Source organism: Silurus meridionalis, chromosome 2 (assembly GCF_014805685.1).
Source record: "Silurus meridionalis isolate SWU-2019-XX chromosome 2, ASM1480568v1, whole genome shotgun sequence".
Lineage (NCBI taxonomy): Eukaryota > Metazoa > Chordata > Actinopteri > Siluriformes > Siluridae > Silurus > Silurus meridionalis.
The window spans coordinates 5,533,127-5,548,574 of record NC_060885.1 but is presented as its reverse complement, the minus strand read 5'-3'; positions in this window follow the sequence as shown (position 1 = coordinate 5,548,574).

Genomic DNA, 15,448 nt, shown 5'->3' with positions numbered 1-15,448 from the left:
CAACCTTTTGTTTGCTCTTTAAAGAACTCTTACAGAGCTCAGACATACGCTTCGGCTCATCGTCTTGGTGTATGGTGAAGTCGTATAATGAGCTGCAGTCCAGACGGAATTGTATGGTGTTGAAGTACGGAATGGCGGCCATGTTGGTTACATTTTTCTTTCACCATCTGGAATAAGTCTCCAACCTTCCCTGCTCCAAAACAACCCCAAACCATTAAGCGTCTACCTCCATGTTTGACTGTGGGAGTGAGGCAGTCTGATCACATCTTCTCCCCTGCTCTCTTTCTTATAGAAGTTGTTTTATTTACCGTATTTTTCGGCTTAAACAACAAAGCGGCTTATTTATGAATTTTTCCTGGGTTTTTCCCGGTTTCACAAATTTCAAGCCAAAAAACTGAACCCCATAACATTAGACCAATAAAATTTCCAAATGTTAACGAAAAAACGCACCTCACCTGTGTTCTGAGCTGCACGGCATCGGGAGAAAAACGTTTTTTAAACGCTGTTTAGATACAAGCCGTTGTAGCGCGTTGAGTCTGGGTGAAGGGAGAGCTCACTAACTCCAGTTGCAACAGAAATCATATAAGCACAGACAGGTTTCCGAAACTCGTGCTTTTTTATTTTTCTTGGCAACAGCGTTAAGGGTTAGTCAAAGAAACGTAGAAATGAGCATCCGAAAATAATAAGGACATATTCCTCGGTCTTGCACACATGCAGTAAATGCCGCTCTGCTCTTAAACGAGCCAAAACATATTTCACCCGTTACACCGTGTAACAGACACTGTCTTTCATTAAAACCTGTGTAAAGTTCATTAGTTTCAATGTAGACAATGTGGCTTATAGACAGGTGCGGCTTATTTATGTTTAAAATAAAAATCTTTGTCAAATTCAGTGGGTGCGGCTTATATATATGGGTGCACTTTATAGTCCGGGAATTATGGTAGTTTTGTGCAATAGAACAAAAGGCATAAAAAACATAAAATGTTTTAGGTAATGTACAATTAGAGCCATGAGTGAGATCAGTGAGATTATGTGTACACAATTAATAAGCATGCTTTTATTGTACATTCCCGTCCATAACATCAAGCCAAGTGAAACATAAAATGAATCATTCAAGGATAAAAAAAAAAAAACAGAAATAATCCAGGAGACAGTTCTGATTTACCAAGACCTTTCTGAAAACTTTTCAGATGACTCCTGTTCGGTTTATATACTTTTTTCTCTCTCATGGTCTTATGAATACTGAAGAAAAAAGACAAGTGAAATCCTGCCTTTTGGGAGAAGGGAGGATGGTTTGAGGAGGAAGGAATTTGGTGGGAAAAGTTTGTGCTTGCCAGAGAGGAACTGAGTTCACCTCAGAGGACACGGAGAAGCAGAAAACGTCATTTTTTACTACGTCGTTCAGACTCAAAGCTCTTTTTAATTACCGTCTGTTAAAAGTTGAAGGTTTTCCACTCGACAAAGATCGGAGAAAGGCGGGATGATTGTTGAGATCATCCTTTCCTAATGATCAAGTGTCTCTCTCAAGCTTGTGATTTATCTGTGCTGCGTTCCTCTAACTTTAAAACATGACCTCAGGAATGACAAATGTATTATATTAAAAAAATAAATTAAAAAATGGGAATGGGATTTCAATGATTTTAGCATGAGAACAAAATGCTTCACAGGGATCATTCTAAAAGCTGAAAATCAAAAAGATCGATTTATAAAATTTCATCAAAAATGAAATAATCATTAGGCATTAATATTTTCTGAGATTTGAATGAACTTTAATCCCGATCTTGATTTTAGTCACTGAACTGCTAAAATCTGTATAAATGTTATGCAAAAAAACGATAAATGCCAAAAAAATCCATCCTATACTGATTCATGAGCATAGTCAAGGGTGCTTTTTCTGTCCATCATAAAAAGTTTCATGCCATCCTCTTGAGAAGCGAGCGAGCGATCCGCTTTGCTCATGAGAAAATGATTTTGCTGTGCTGAGCATTTGCCAAATTCAACAATTTGTATTCATTAGTCGTACTGATCACTTTTTTACTTATACCTCAATTCTCCAAATGGATACATTTCAGTAAATGACAATTTAAATCAAATATATGATATAGCATTTTTTTTTTTATTGAAACCATCTAAACACCCGACTGTGTGTGAAATTAAAGAGAGAGGCTGTTGTTTAAAAAAAAAGCTTTGGCTGAAGTTATCTATCCAGAGTATTCTGAAAATCCACAAAGGAAGGCAAGGACAAAGCAAATTTGTGGGAGTTTTGTTCAAAACCCTACCCAGACGCCATCCTGAGACCAACACAGGAAATATCTGACATAAAGCTAACATATGACAATACAAGCATTCTGTCACATACAGTAACTCACACACACACATCCATAAGGACACTGATTTATCTTGGGGTGGAGAATATGTAAATATATAGCTGAGAAATTGCTGCTGAAAATGAATGTTTTCAAGGTTTCTGTTGGTTCCTATAGATTCAGTGGTTAAAAATCGTTAGGGGATGCCAGTGGGGGGTCCCCAGTTGTTGTGTAATTCATATATTGATTACTAAAATAATCTTGATGACCCCCCCCTAAGTCTATTTTTTACTTGTCATGAGGGGTCTCAAATCCCACCAGCCCAACCTAAATTCGAGCACTAGGTAATGCGATAAAGGGGTCCGATTCGGAAACTTTTGCCAGGTAGGATCTTTATACAACTTTTAAAGGTAATCCCACCGGAACAAACTTAAAAAAACCTCTCGTAATGTTTAACAGGTGTGACAGATGATTTCTACTGCGGTCTCAGATGTTAAACGTTTCTTTGTTGGACATAAATAAATAAATAAATAAATAAATAAATAAATAAATAAATAAATAAATAAATAAAGGTGCTTTTTACTTATCACGTGTTCATCTCAGCACAAAATTCTTTCTTTGCATATCGCAGTGATGTGAGGAACCTGGGGTCAAAGTGCCATGATACAGCACCCCTGGAGCACAGATAGTTAAGAGCCTTGCTCAAGGGCCCAAAATTGTCAGCTTGGCAATACTGGGGCTTGAACCCCTGACCTTTAATTAGTTCCATTTAGATTTGAAGGTTTAAAAATGGTTGGGTATTGTGCTCTTCAGAAAAGCTTTTAAAGGTATACTAAAGGGGTTCGAAACTAAACCTAAACTTTTAAAGGTAATCCCACAGAGACGCAGTATAAAAACTCTGTAAGGTTCTTTAAAGATCTCCTAATGGTTTAACATTTTGTCACAGATGAAAAATGCATTTCTACTGCGGTCTGAGATGTTGAACTTTTCTTTTATGAACATCAAGCATATGATTGGGTGGTGTGATTTATTTATTTATTTATTTAATAAAATAACAGCCAACAGTGATCATTTTCTATCATACTTTTAACCTGTATATTGTTCCTTTTAGTGTTGTAGAATCTTTAGGGCATAATGTTGCAGAGAAACTGCAAAGACACTCATTCTAAACACTTTCTTGTGTTGGAAATCTAAGTTAAATATCGTAAATTTTTTAAGTTACAGCTCCTCCTATGACTGAGAAAAGTGATAAAAAACTTCTGACTGAACAAAATGCAAAATTCAAGAGGAGTATGATAACATGAAGTATGGGTTGTAAATATCGCCACGGAATCCTGGAATGTTTTTCCCGAAATTTCTAATTAAATGTCATGTTTAAATGGAAGCAGTTATGACAATGTGGGCTGAACAAACTAAATCATAGCTACTGTATTTGGCAGGAAGGAAGTACTATTAAAATCCTGGTGTAATTCTTGGCTGCTCTGGTTTTGGTGTAGTTTTCATACATTATAACAAAAGTTCTGCTACATCGATGTTCTTGGAAACATCATCAAGAGAATAAGAGTCAGTGTTATGTTCTGGTTTTAATCTATTACAAGGCTAGGATTTCCTATTGTAGCAGGTTCACAGAATTTAGAACAATTCACTGGGGCCTTCTAATCATCATCAAGTTGCTTGGAAGGGATTCAAGAAAAAAGGCTCTACTCTCATCAAAGTCCCCGGTCAGGGAACCAACCCCAGTCATTACTGTTGCACATGCCAGTGCACTCTTAGTGCCGGTCCCAACCCGGATAAATGGGGAGGGTTGCTTTAGGAAGGGCATCCAGCATAAAAACATGTGCCAAATCAAACACGCGGATCATTAATACAGATGATCCGCTGTGGCAACCCCTAATGGGAGAAGCCGAAAGATAAGCAAAATTAACACAAAGATGGTTAACTGGCTACAAATCAAGGTCCTGCCCAATCTCCTGATCATCCCAGTTTCCTGACCTGAAAGCCTGTAGTGTGAACTGAACATCTCAGATCCTTTGCTGTACATTTTCTTATCTCATAAGCCATTAAAGGAGTGACTCAGAGCTGTTATCTTGGCAAAGCGAGGAAGCCAAATATTGACTAAAAGAGTGGCAATAATTGTGCCACACATATATTTAAGTTTTTATTAATTAATTAATTAATTTATTTATTTATTTATTTTTAACTTTGTTGTCTTTGCAATTGTTCCATATCCAAAAAACATGGAAACATATCCAAGAGTATTTTTTTTTATAAAAAAAAAAAAAAAAAGAGAGATATCAAAAGTAAACCAATTAAGACCATTTTCATAAATGTATTTACTCATAATAAGCAAGGGTGAAAAAGCAAATAATTTGCCCTCCTAAGAAAACATTTTCCCAGAATGCTCATCCAATGGCCCACATGACCAATTACATGGTCTGCTAACTTGTTTTATTTTCCTGGACTTCTAAACATGACAACTTTTGCACAGTCACTATGAATAATTCTTGGTAAATACTGTAACAACATTTTTGCTGAATCATCGGGAACTTTTGCTGTTAGCTTCCTGCAAGTATTACTACCTAGCTTTTTTTTGCTAGCGTGCACAGTTTTCTGATATTGACCACGTGGGTCTAGCTTATTGAGTTCTTCTTCACTAGGTTAAACATCTGTCTGCTGATCACCTGATTTTTTTCCCTCACTTTATTGACTTGATTGATTTGGGATTTTGCTGATTCGGTTAATAGACTGACTAGCGATATTTGTATCCAGGATATCATAGAGTCAAAGGTCAAATGATCTGCCACTTTGGTTTAACATTGGTGAAACGTGGAGAGGAGAAAGGTAGATATCTTGTGTGTTCAGGAGACCAAGTGGATAGTCCAGGAACATTGGAGGGGGGTTTAGACTGTTCTATCATGATGTGAATGAAAGGGGAAATGGTGTAGCGGTGATTCTGAAGGAAGAGTTTAGTAAGAGTGTAGTGGAGGAGTGATGAACATGAAGCTGGAAGTTGAAGGGGTGATGATAAATGTCATCAGTGCTTATGAAGGAGAAGGAAAAATTCTGGAGTGAGTTAGATGAAGTGGTAGAGGCAGCGATTAAGAGTATGAAGAGCGGAAAGACCAGAGAAGCATGGAGATGTTTAGGAGAGATGCAGTGGAGTTTTTAACCAGGTTGTTCAAAAAGATTTTGGAGGTAAGAGGATGCATGAGGAATGGAAAAGGAGTTTGCTGGTGCCAGTTTTAAAGAATAAGGGAGATGTGCAGACCTGCAGTAACTACAGGGGAATTAAGTTGATCAGTCACACCATGAAAGAATGGGAAAGAGTAGTGGAAGCCAGGCTGAGAGAAGAGGTGACCATCTGTGAGCAACAGTATGGTTTCATGCCGAGAAAGAGAACCTTCCCCAGTATTCTCTTAACCCTATCTCTAATGTCCTCTTAAACTTTCTATATTCTGTAAACGTTCTACGAACCTAATCTTTACATTCTTTTTAATTTCTTTCAACCTTCGCCTAACATGCTGTTAACTTTTTTATAATGTTTAAATCGCAATTGTGGGTTCATACTGATTCTCTAAAAAATAATCTGTCAGATTTTGCATTTTCCACATGCAGTGTTTAATAATGAGGGCATCAAATTACTCTGGAGCCACTACAATCCAAACAAGATAAAGCTCTTCCAAATCTATGTTAATACATATAAATACAACACAATACGATACACTGTAAGATGTGGAGTATGTTTTCTTGCCCAATCAAGACTCAAAATATACAAATCTATCTTTCTTCTCACTTGATTTAACTTTGCTTAGTGTTTTACAGTTTTAAAGAGTCTAACTAAGACCTCAGTGTTATTTATATAAAATTGGCTAACATCCCAGATACAAGAATTTTGGGTTTCTGAGCGGCACGTCAACCATAGATCCATGAGAAGTAATTAGTTTTATTCCTGACAGTGTCACAACTTTTTCAAGGCAGCTAAACTAACTGTATACTCTGAGTGGGAGGAGCTACATTACTCACAATGATGCTAGCCAATCCCAGTTGATTGTGTGTATGCAGAAGAGTGCAGATAGCATTTTGCCTTTTTACTGCCCTTTGATGCAGCGTGAGCAGTTGTTCATAAAGCTTTTGAAGGAAACCCATATCTGCTTCAAACTTTCCAGTTGGTAGCTTTCAGTTCTTTTTAGTTCTTGTCTTTTTTCAAGAAGAATACCAAGGACAAGCTCTTCAACATTTTGCATAATGCCTACTACCTCAACCTGTTTTTTGGGGGGGTTTATTTTTGCAAATGCATATTGAAGACATAATGAAAGAAAGAAAGATGAATCAAGTTTCTTTATACTTGTCACATGTACTTTACAGCAAAGTAGAAGAATTTGAGCTTGTGTCAAAGTGAAGGGTCAGCCATTTACAGCACAGAGTGTTAAGTGTCTTGCTTAAAGGCCCCAAGAGTGACAGCTTAGCAATACTGTGGCTTCAACCCCTGACTTTTTCTGAACAGTAACCCAGAGGCTTAACCACTGAGAACCGCACATTACTGCAGATATTTGAAATCATTTGAACTGTTTCTGCATTCTGGAAGGTAAATCAAGTTCAAGTTCACATTTATCTCTATAGCACTTTTCACAATGGACATTGTCTCAAAGCAGCTTTACAGAATTTAAGAATTAAAGTAAACGATGTGCCAAGAAAATACTCCCCTAGATTTTATGAAGAAGAACCAGACTCAAAAGGGAAACCCATCCTCATTTGGGTGATATCAAGAGTGTGATTATAAATCTTAAAAACAATACAAAACCCCAGAGTGAGAACTACCATGAGCACTGGAGTGTGTGATTATGAGTAATGTCCTTTTTACAGTCTTATACAGTCAATTGATTTTGTGGAACCAGGAGCTACTGAGCAACTCATAAAATAGTTCAACATTTGCGATCATCACAGATCCAACACCAGCTTCTCCATGCCAGAGCCTTTAAACACTCAAGGAGGTCCAATGTTCAAACTCTACATGAAGCGGGATCTAAATGGCACTGGTACATCTCTAGATAGTTCAGGATGTTTGTGGGCATCTAATTCTTTAAAGGTCCACAATCTTGATAAGGCGGGACGTGACTGGAGCTGGCACAACCTCAGGATGCCTCGAGATGGGTAGAAAAAGAGAAGCAGGAAAGGAATTAGCGTAGCTGCTGTTCATGATATTAACAGCACAAGTTGATAATGTGCATGTGATCAGATGTACTGGAGCACAAGGTTATTATATGTGATGTGTCTCATGCGTAGAACATCTTTAATATGCGCTTACACTGGGAGAGTGTGTCTGAGACACGAACACTGTCAGGAAGACTATTCCAAAGTTTAGGAGCTAAATGTGAGAATGTTCTACCACCTTTAGTGGACTTTGTTATTCTAGGAACTACTAAAAGTCCAGAGTTTTGAGATCTCAAGGAGCATGACGGATTGTAGTGCATTAGAAGACTGGGAAGATACATGGGAGATAAACCATTTAGTGTTTTGTTAGTAAGTAGCAGTAGTTTGTAGTCGATTTGAAACTTAACAGGTAGCCAGTGTAGGGATGATATTTTCTCCACCTTGTGAGAACTCTGGCTGCTGCATTCTGGACAAACTGTAGCTTGTTTATTAATGATGCAGGACAACCACCTAGTAATGCATTACAATGATCCAGTCTGGAGGTCATGAATGCATGGACGAGCTTCTCTGCATCAGATATAGACAACATGTTTCTTAGCTTAGCAATAATTCTAAGGTGGATGAAGTCTGTTTACATTAAAATGCATTGATAGCATTTGGCAGACTCCATTTTCCAGAGCGACGTTGATCTCATTCATACAAATGAGAAGCTATGGAACTAAGGGCCTTGCACAGGGGCCCAAAGGTGACAGAAAGGTGTCTGAGATTTTAACTCAGAAACCTCAGAGCCAAAGGCCTTAACTATTAGACTAAACCTACCACAGTTACATAAATTTCTGCTGAAAATTCTATATTATTTTATTGTTATGCCTAATTCAATGTTTTATTTTATTGCAATTTGCTTTCATTTAATTGTACAGGGTGGGATTTCACCAAATGGGAAGAAACTCTCTTCTATTACTTATACTTACTTACATATTCATCATGGCTGCATTTTTATTATTTTAATATTAACATTAAATAAATTCTCCAGCATTTTTAAACCTTACGATTCATTTTTTTAAGATCTCCTGGTGTTTTTTTTGTGAGATTGAGTTGTCACCTTACACCTCCATGTTTGATTCCAGGTCTCTGCACCTGTAAAAGTTTCTTTTTGGTTCTTCATTTTCCTCCCAGCTCCAAGAAACACATCATCGGAAAGTGGATTTTCTTCAGTTGTGAATAGGTGTGTATGGCCTTCCAAGAACACCATGTAAAGGCTCCATATCCACCCCAATCCTGACCAGGATAACTGCAAGAGAGCAAAATATATTTTAAATCTACAACCATTTTATAGTGGACTCCTGGAAAGTGGTTTCATTACATAGTGATTGTTAGATCTTTATTGGATGCCATTCGAGTAAAATCCCATTATAGTTAACTAAAACAGCATTTCAAAATTGTTCGTAAGATGGGAATCCTTCCCATTAAAGAGCTCATGTGGCTAGTCTATTAAAGTTGCCTGTGTTTGTAGAAATCCCAGTTGAAATATGACCAACTAATCTGTTATCAGCCATAAATGTGTTTTATCAGCTCTCTCATTTATTTTCCAGTCACAAAGGCCTGAGTTAAAGCCTGTATGCCCTCAAGAGGGATTAATTCAAGACCTCAAAATGTGCTTAATCTTTAAATATGTCTCCTGCCTTCTCAGACGGAGCAGCTGTTTGTCTCTCCCTGCCCTAACACGGCTACGACGCCGTGCCATTTTGCACAGCAATCGCTCGCAGCGAATCGTCTCTGCGCTCGACAAAGTCTGTGGCAAGAGTCATGTCTAATTTATAAAAAGCCAAAAGGATCGATTCAATATTCATGCACAATCTGTCCCACCAGAGCCGGTCGTTCCTGAGATTAGGGGCAGTGAAATAACGGCACGATGGCACAAAGTGAAAAGGTTTAAACAAGCATCCATGCGATCCGAATCTGATCTTTGGGATAGTCAATTCATTCCCAGTGCTATACCCTGGCAGCTTTTTTTTGTTTTTTTTTGCTCTTCTGATCTGCAATATGTTAAAAAAGTGGCAGAACAACTTGCTGGCGGAGAAGTGAGCTGCAGCCGATCTCCTCCTCCTCCTCCAGCCTGCTAGCAAAAATAACAAATATGCAGGGTGTTTAGCTTTACGGCGTGCCTCCGCTCTCTAAAAAAATCAATCCCTTCCCACATAAAACACCATTAAACTAGAGATTGTCATTATCTGGGTAATCGAGACGGGGCTGCAATAGTTCAGTAAAGCAGACGTGCTACGAGGTCTCTGAGGTCATCGAATAGGACTTGTGGAGAAAAGGCAGTCGTAGTGACAGAAACATCGGCCAAGCAAATGACATCAGTTTGTTTAACGTGATTACAGTTGTAATTATCAGCTGTTAGATTATGGCGGTCAGGTTCTGGGGCAGCTGCATGATTTTGCTGTTTTTTCTACAACAAATTATACCAAGTTATTGCGTTTTTTACAACAGACATTGTCCCAAAGCAGCTTTACAGAATTTAACAGTTAAGGTGAACGATGTGTATTTATCCCTGATGAGCAGCTGTGGCGACTGTGGCAAGGAAAAACTCCCTTAGATGTTATGGGGAAGAAACCTTGAAGGGAACCAGACTCAAAGGGGGAACCCATCCTCATTTGGGTGACATCAAGAGTGTGATTATAAATCTATAAACCTGTGTAATGTTCTTTTTACAGTCTTATACAGTCAGTTGACGTTGTGGGACCAGGAGTTACTGAGCAACTCATAAAATAGCTCAACATTTGAGATCATCAATCATAGATCCAACACCAATTCCTTTATGCCAAAACCTTTAAACTTGTTATGATTACCTCTAACAACATGTTCCCTATAAATGTATCCCAGTATATTCATTGCTATTCGTATGATCATAATTTTGCATCCTGCTGTTCTATGGGATGCACCATGTGTTGTTTTTCCTGCCTTTGCAAACCGGTCCCAACTTGCCAACTCATCAGAAGCACGTGTTTGATTAGGGTTAGGGTTAGGGTTAGGGTTAGGGTTAGAGTTAGGGTTAGGGTTAGAGTTAGGGTTAGGGTTAGGGTTAGGGTTAGAGTTAGAGTTAGGGTTGCCACTAAGTTGGAGTTACAGAATTGTATAGAATGTCTATGGATGTTGTAGAATTTCATTTCTCTTTTACTTGCACTGAGACCCCAACCTGTTCCAGAAAGACACTGATCCTGTGCACAAAGCCAGCTTTATGAAGATATGCTTTATATGGGTTGGAGTGGAAAATCTCCTGCTATAAAGCTATAAACCTTATTGCACATATTTGGGATAAATTGAAGCAATGACTGCACCCCAGGCCTCCTCACATCACCTGCATCAGTACCTGACTTTACTAACAGGCTGAATGATCTCCACACAAATCTCCACCAGGACACTCCAAATTCTCGTGGAACATCTTCCCAGGAGAGTGAAGGTTATTATAACAGCAAATAGGGATTACATGTGGACTGGGATGCTAAAAAAGCATTTATATTCTTGTGGTCAGGTGTCCACAAACATTTGTAATATAATAATACTATACACACTATACAAGTCTATAATAATCAAGAAGCATGGCTGAGAAAATGATTTGAGGAAAGAGTTTAAACAAGAACACACAATATATGGATCTATCATGTAGCATGCATTTGGAAACTAAAACCTAAATGAATAATAAACCAGAATTCATGAAACTTCTTCCACTGTTTATATTCAATTAGAGTAATAAAGGAATTATAAAAGTGATCCAGTGTGTCCATAGTGTGCAACTAGTACAGTATGTGAAATGATGATTTGGGAGGCTTAAATCATTAAAAAATTTAAATAAATTAATGTATAAAGCTTTTCTTTTTGTGTAAAAAATATATAAAAGTGGATTTAAAATTGTTTTAGCTTAAAACTGAATTGTAAATAATGCTGTATGTGTGGAAATAAATACATTCTGGGGAAAAATATATAAATAAATAAATAAATAAAGGCATCCTGTATTACATAAACATCCTGAATAACAGGGAAAAATCCCATGTGGAAATAAATAAATTGTAAAAAAGAAATTATGTTAAAAATAAATACTAATGTAGGAAAAAATTATGCTAATACTTGTAAATAAATTGAAATATATTATGGAGAAAAAAAAATGTATGTGGGAATATAAAGAAATAAATTTGTCATAAGACATGGGAATAAATTGTAAAAAGAAATCACATTAAAATAAATAAATCAGGGAATGTATTCCTAGGGAAATTAATGAAAATATATTTAAAGTACTAAAATTAATCTAAAAAAAAAACTGAATCCTGTGGGAGGCTGAGAAAGGAAAAATAACAATACGATTAAATGTATAAAATCTAACATTTGAAGTATATCGTGTGTTTATTCCTGTGAAGTTTGTGTTTATTTCTGTACAATAAAAAAATGATTTGATCTTTTTTAGTTTTTAGGGAAAATACAAATTCTAAAAGAAGTTTTCAGATCAGAAGATCGTGAATCAAAATCCGATCACCACCAAGCTGCCAATGTTGGGCACATCAACTGCATCAAAGTTGTATAAATGAGATACTTTAAGTGCTTCTGTATAAAAGTGTCTGCCAATTGCTGTAAATGTAAATTGTAAATTGACAGCTTTTGAAAACTTAATAAGCTTTAATATAAAATGAAACCAAATTTCCACTGAACATGTGCAAAAACTGCACACTTCAGTATAGAAACCATGGAAGTTTGCTGAAGGTTTTCAGAGTTATGTGTAAAAATGATTTTATTATATTCTGTATATTTTTTTGGAGATGATGATAAGGGAGGATGTTAAAGAGAATGATTGTGAAAGGTTTTGTGTTTAAGTCCCACAGAAGCCTGACTGTGTGTCCACACTGCCATCTGTTGGTGACCTGCTGTCATGCTTTCTGACATCTTTCCCTCTTTACTCCACTGTAGCCTCATTTTCTACATTAATATCTGCATCAGTTACCATGTTTTGATTGTTAGATTTGTTTTGTTATTGAGGGAAAAGGTTAAATCGGGGTGGATCTTAAGGTTGTTTGCGCTGTCCGGTTTCTCTTTAAAGGTGCTATGACAATTTCAGAACATTAAATGTAAAAATACCTATAATTACAAAACATATATAATAGTATAGGAAAAACTTCCTTAGATGTTATGAGGAAGAAACCTTGAGAGGAACCAGACTCAAAAGGGAACCAATCCATATTTGGGTGATATCAAGAGTGTGATTATAGTCTCTAAACGATTGCATTCGCTTTTACTTTAAAATAACTTTGTGTCTGTCACTGATTGACAACTTACACATAAGTGTCCGACACTTGAGAAGGAGGCTGTGAGATCTGCAACTTTACAGTCAAGGACAATATAGCAACCCTGAACCTGTAGACAAAACTAGTGCAAAACACACTAACAAATCCGAAAACAAACAAAAATTCAGACAAACCGGAGAAGGTAGATAAAGTTTGCGAATGGACAACTTGACGATCATTGGACGAGACACCTGTCATTAAATATATACAGGAAGTACAACATATTTTTTTATTAAGCTATTAGAAATATACAAACAACATGAATTTACATTACAATACACAGAACAGGTGCATGAAAATACAAATATGTACACATATATTGAGGGGAAAGAGGGAAAAAATAGATAAATAAATAAAATGTATAATAATAATAATAATAATAATAATAATAATAATAATAATAATAATAATAATACAATTAAATAAAAAAGGATAAAAAATAAACAGGGCTATGGTTTATTCTCTAAATCATATTTTTCTATAAAGGACAAAAGATTCATTGCATATTGCTTTTTAATCACTTTAAGGGCTTTTGTGAAAGAAATAAACTCATTATAAAATGCAAAAAACGTCGGTTTCACTTTCAAGTATTTCGATTTGTGTATATAAAATGTTCCTATCAGAAGAATATTATTAACAAGAAAGTCGTCTTTGTTATTGTTCATTACAAGTCCAAAGATAATGTCCTTCACAGTGAAATGTCTTAGATAAGGAGCATTTGGGTAAAGCCAGTTATGGATATCAGACCATAAAGCGTCTGCAGTAACAGTCTGCCGCAGGAGAAAGTTGGAACGTATGCGTAAAAGTGTAGAAACTAATTTTTATGTGATGATACACTGCAGCTTCTCCAACATCACTGCATACCCTCAAAGTAGCTTTGAATTCATTACATTTTCTCCTTGCTTGCTAATGTTTTCTTCTGTCATTTTCTTATATTTAAAGGTGCACTAATCGAAATAAAAAAGTTTAAAGTAAACGGAGAACTTTATACATGTACAAGAAACCAAGTGATAAGATTTCATACTTCCTGTATATCTTGAATGACAGGTGTCTCGTCCAATGATCGGTAAGTTTCCATTCTATTAGAAGACTGGAGAGATACATGGGAAATAAACCATTTAGTGTTTTGTAAGTAAGAAGCAGTAGTTTGTAGTCGATTCGAAACTTAACAGGAAGCCAGTGTAGGGATGAGAAGATAGGGGTTATATGATCATATTTCCTCAACCTTGTGAAAACTCTGGCTGCTGCATTCTGTAGAAACTGTAGCTTGTTTATTAATGATGCAGGACAACCACCTAGTAATGCATTACAATGATCCAGTCTGGAGGTCATGAACACATGGACGAGCATCTCCGCATCAGATATAGACATGTTTCTTAGTTTAGAAATATTTCTAAGGTGGAAGAAGCCTGTTTTTGTAACATGGTTGATATGATTTTTAAAAAACAAGTTGCTAAAATATCTCCCAGGTCTTTTACTGTTGAACTAGTGGTTACAGAACATCCGTCTAAATGCAGGTTAAGATGCTGGAGCTTCTGTGTGCTGGTTTGTGGGCCAATGAGCAAAATCTCCGTCTTATCAGAATTTAATAATAGAAAGTTATGAGTCATCCAGTCTTTTAATTCTTCTTATTAATAATATTTCCCAGGGGAAGCATGTATATTGTGAAAAGCAGGGGTCTTAGAACTAAACCTTGTGGCACCCCATAATTTACTTGCATTAACCTGGATAGCTCTCCATTTAAGTCTACAAAATGGTAACGATCAGACAGGAGGATTTAAACCAGCTTAATGCCTGTCCCTGAATGCCCATGTCATTTTGTAATCGATCTAGGAGAAGATCATGATCTATAGTGTCGAATGCAGCACTAAGATCTAGAAAACTAACAGAGATGTAGCCTTAATGTGAAGCTAAAAACAGGTCATAAGTAATTTTAACTAGAGCAGTTTCTGTGATATGATGGGGCCTGAAACCTGACTGAAACTCTTCAAAGATATTGTTCTCTTGTAAGTAGGAACATAACTGGGCAGAGACATCCTTTTCTAAACTCAGACATAAATGGGAGATTTGATATGAGTCTGTAATTTGATAGTGTGTTTGGATCTAAATTAGGTTTCTTAATGGGGAACTTAAGAACTGCTAACTTGAGGGGTTTAGGGACGTGACCTAAAGATAGTGAGGAGCTAATAATATTCAGAAGAGGCTCAGCAGCTGTATGTAACACTTCTACCAGTAGTTTAGTTGGAATGGGATTTATCAGACATGTTGTTGATTTAGCTTTGGTAATAACATCATACAGCTCTTCCTGTCCTGCACATGTAAAACAGTGTAGTTGTGGAGTTTTAGGTGAGATTGGATCAGGAGATGATCTCAGAAGGTGGATCTCCACAATTATTTTTAGAATACTTTTTCCAGTGAAGAAATTCATAAAGTCCTCACTACTAAACTGTGATGGAACACATTTTTCAGATACCTGATTTGTAGTTAATTTAGCTACTGTACTGAAAAGGAACCTGGGATTGTTTTAGTTGTTTTCCATGAGTTTGCTCAGGTGTTTAGCTCAAGCAGCTTTTAGCTTTCTAAATACCTCCAATTTAGTTTTCCTCTATTTTCTCTCCAGATTATAGGCTGTTCTCAAGGGCATGAGGGTGATTATTA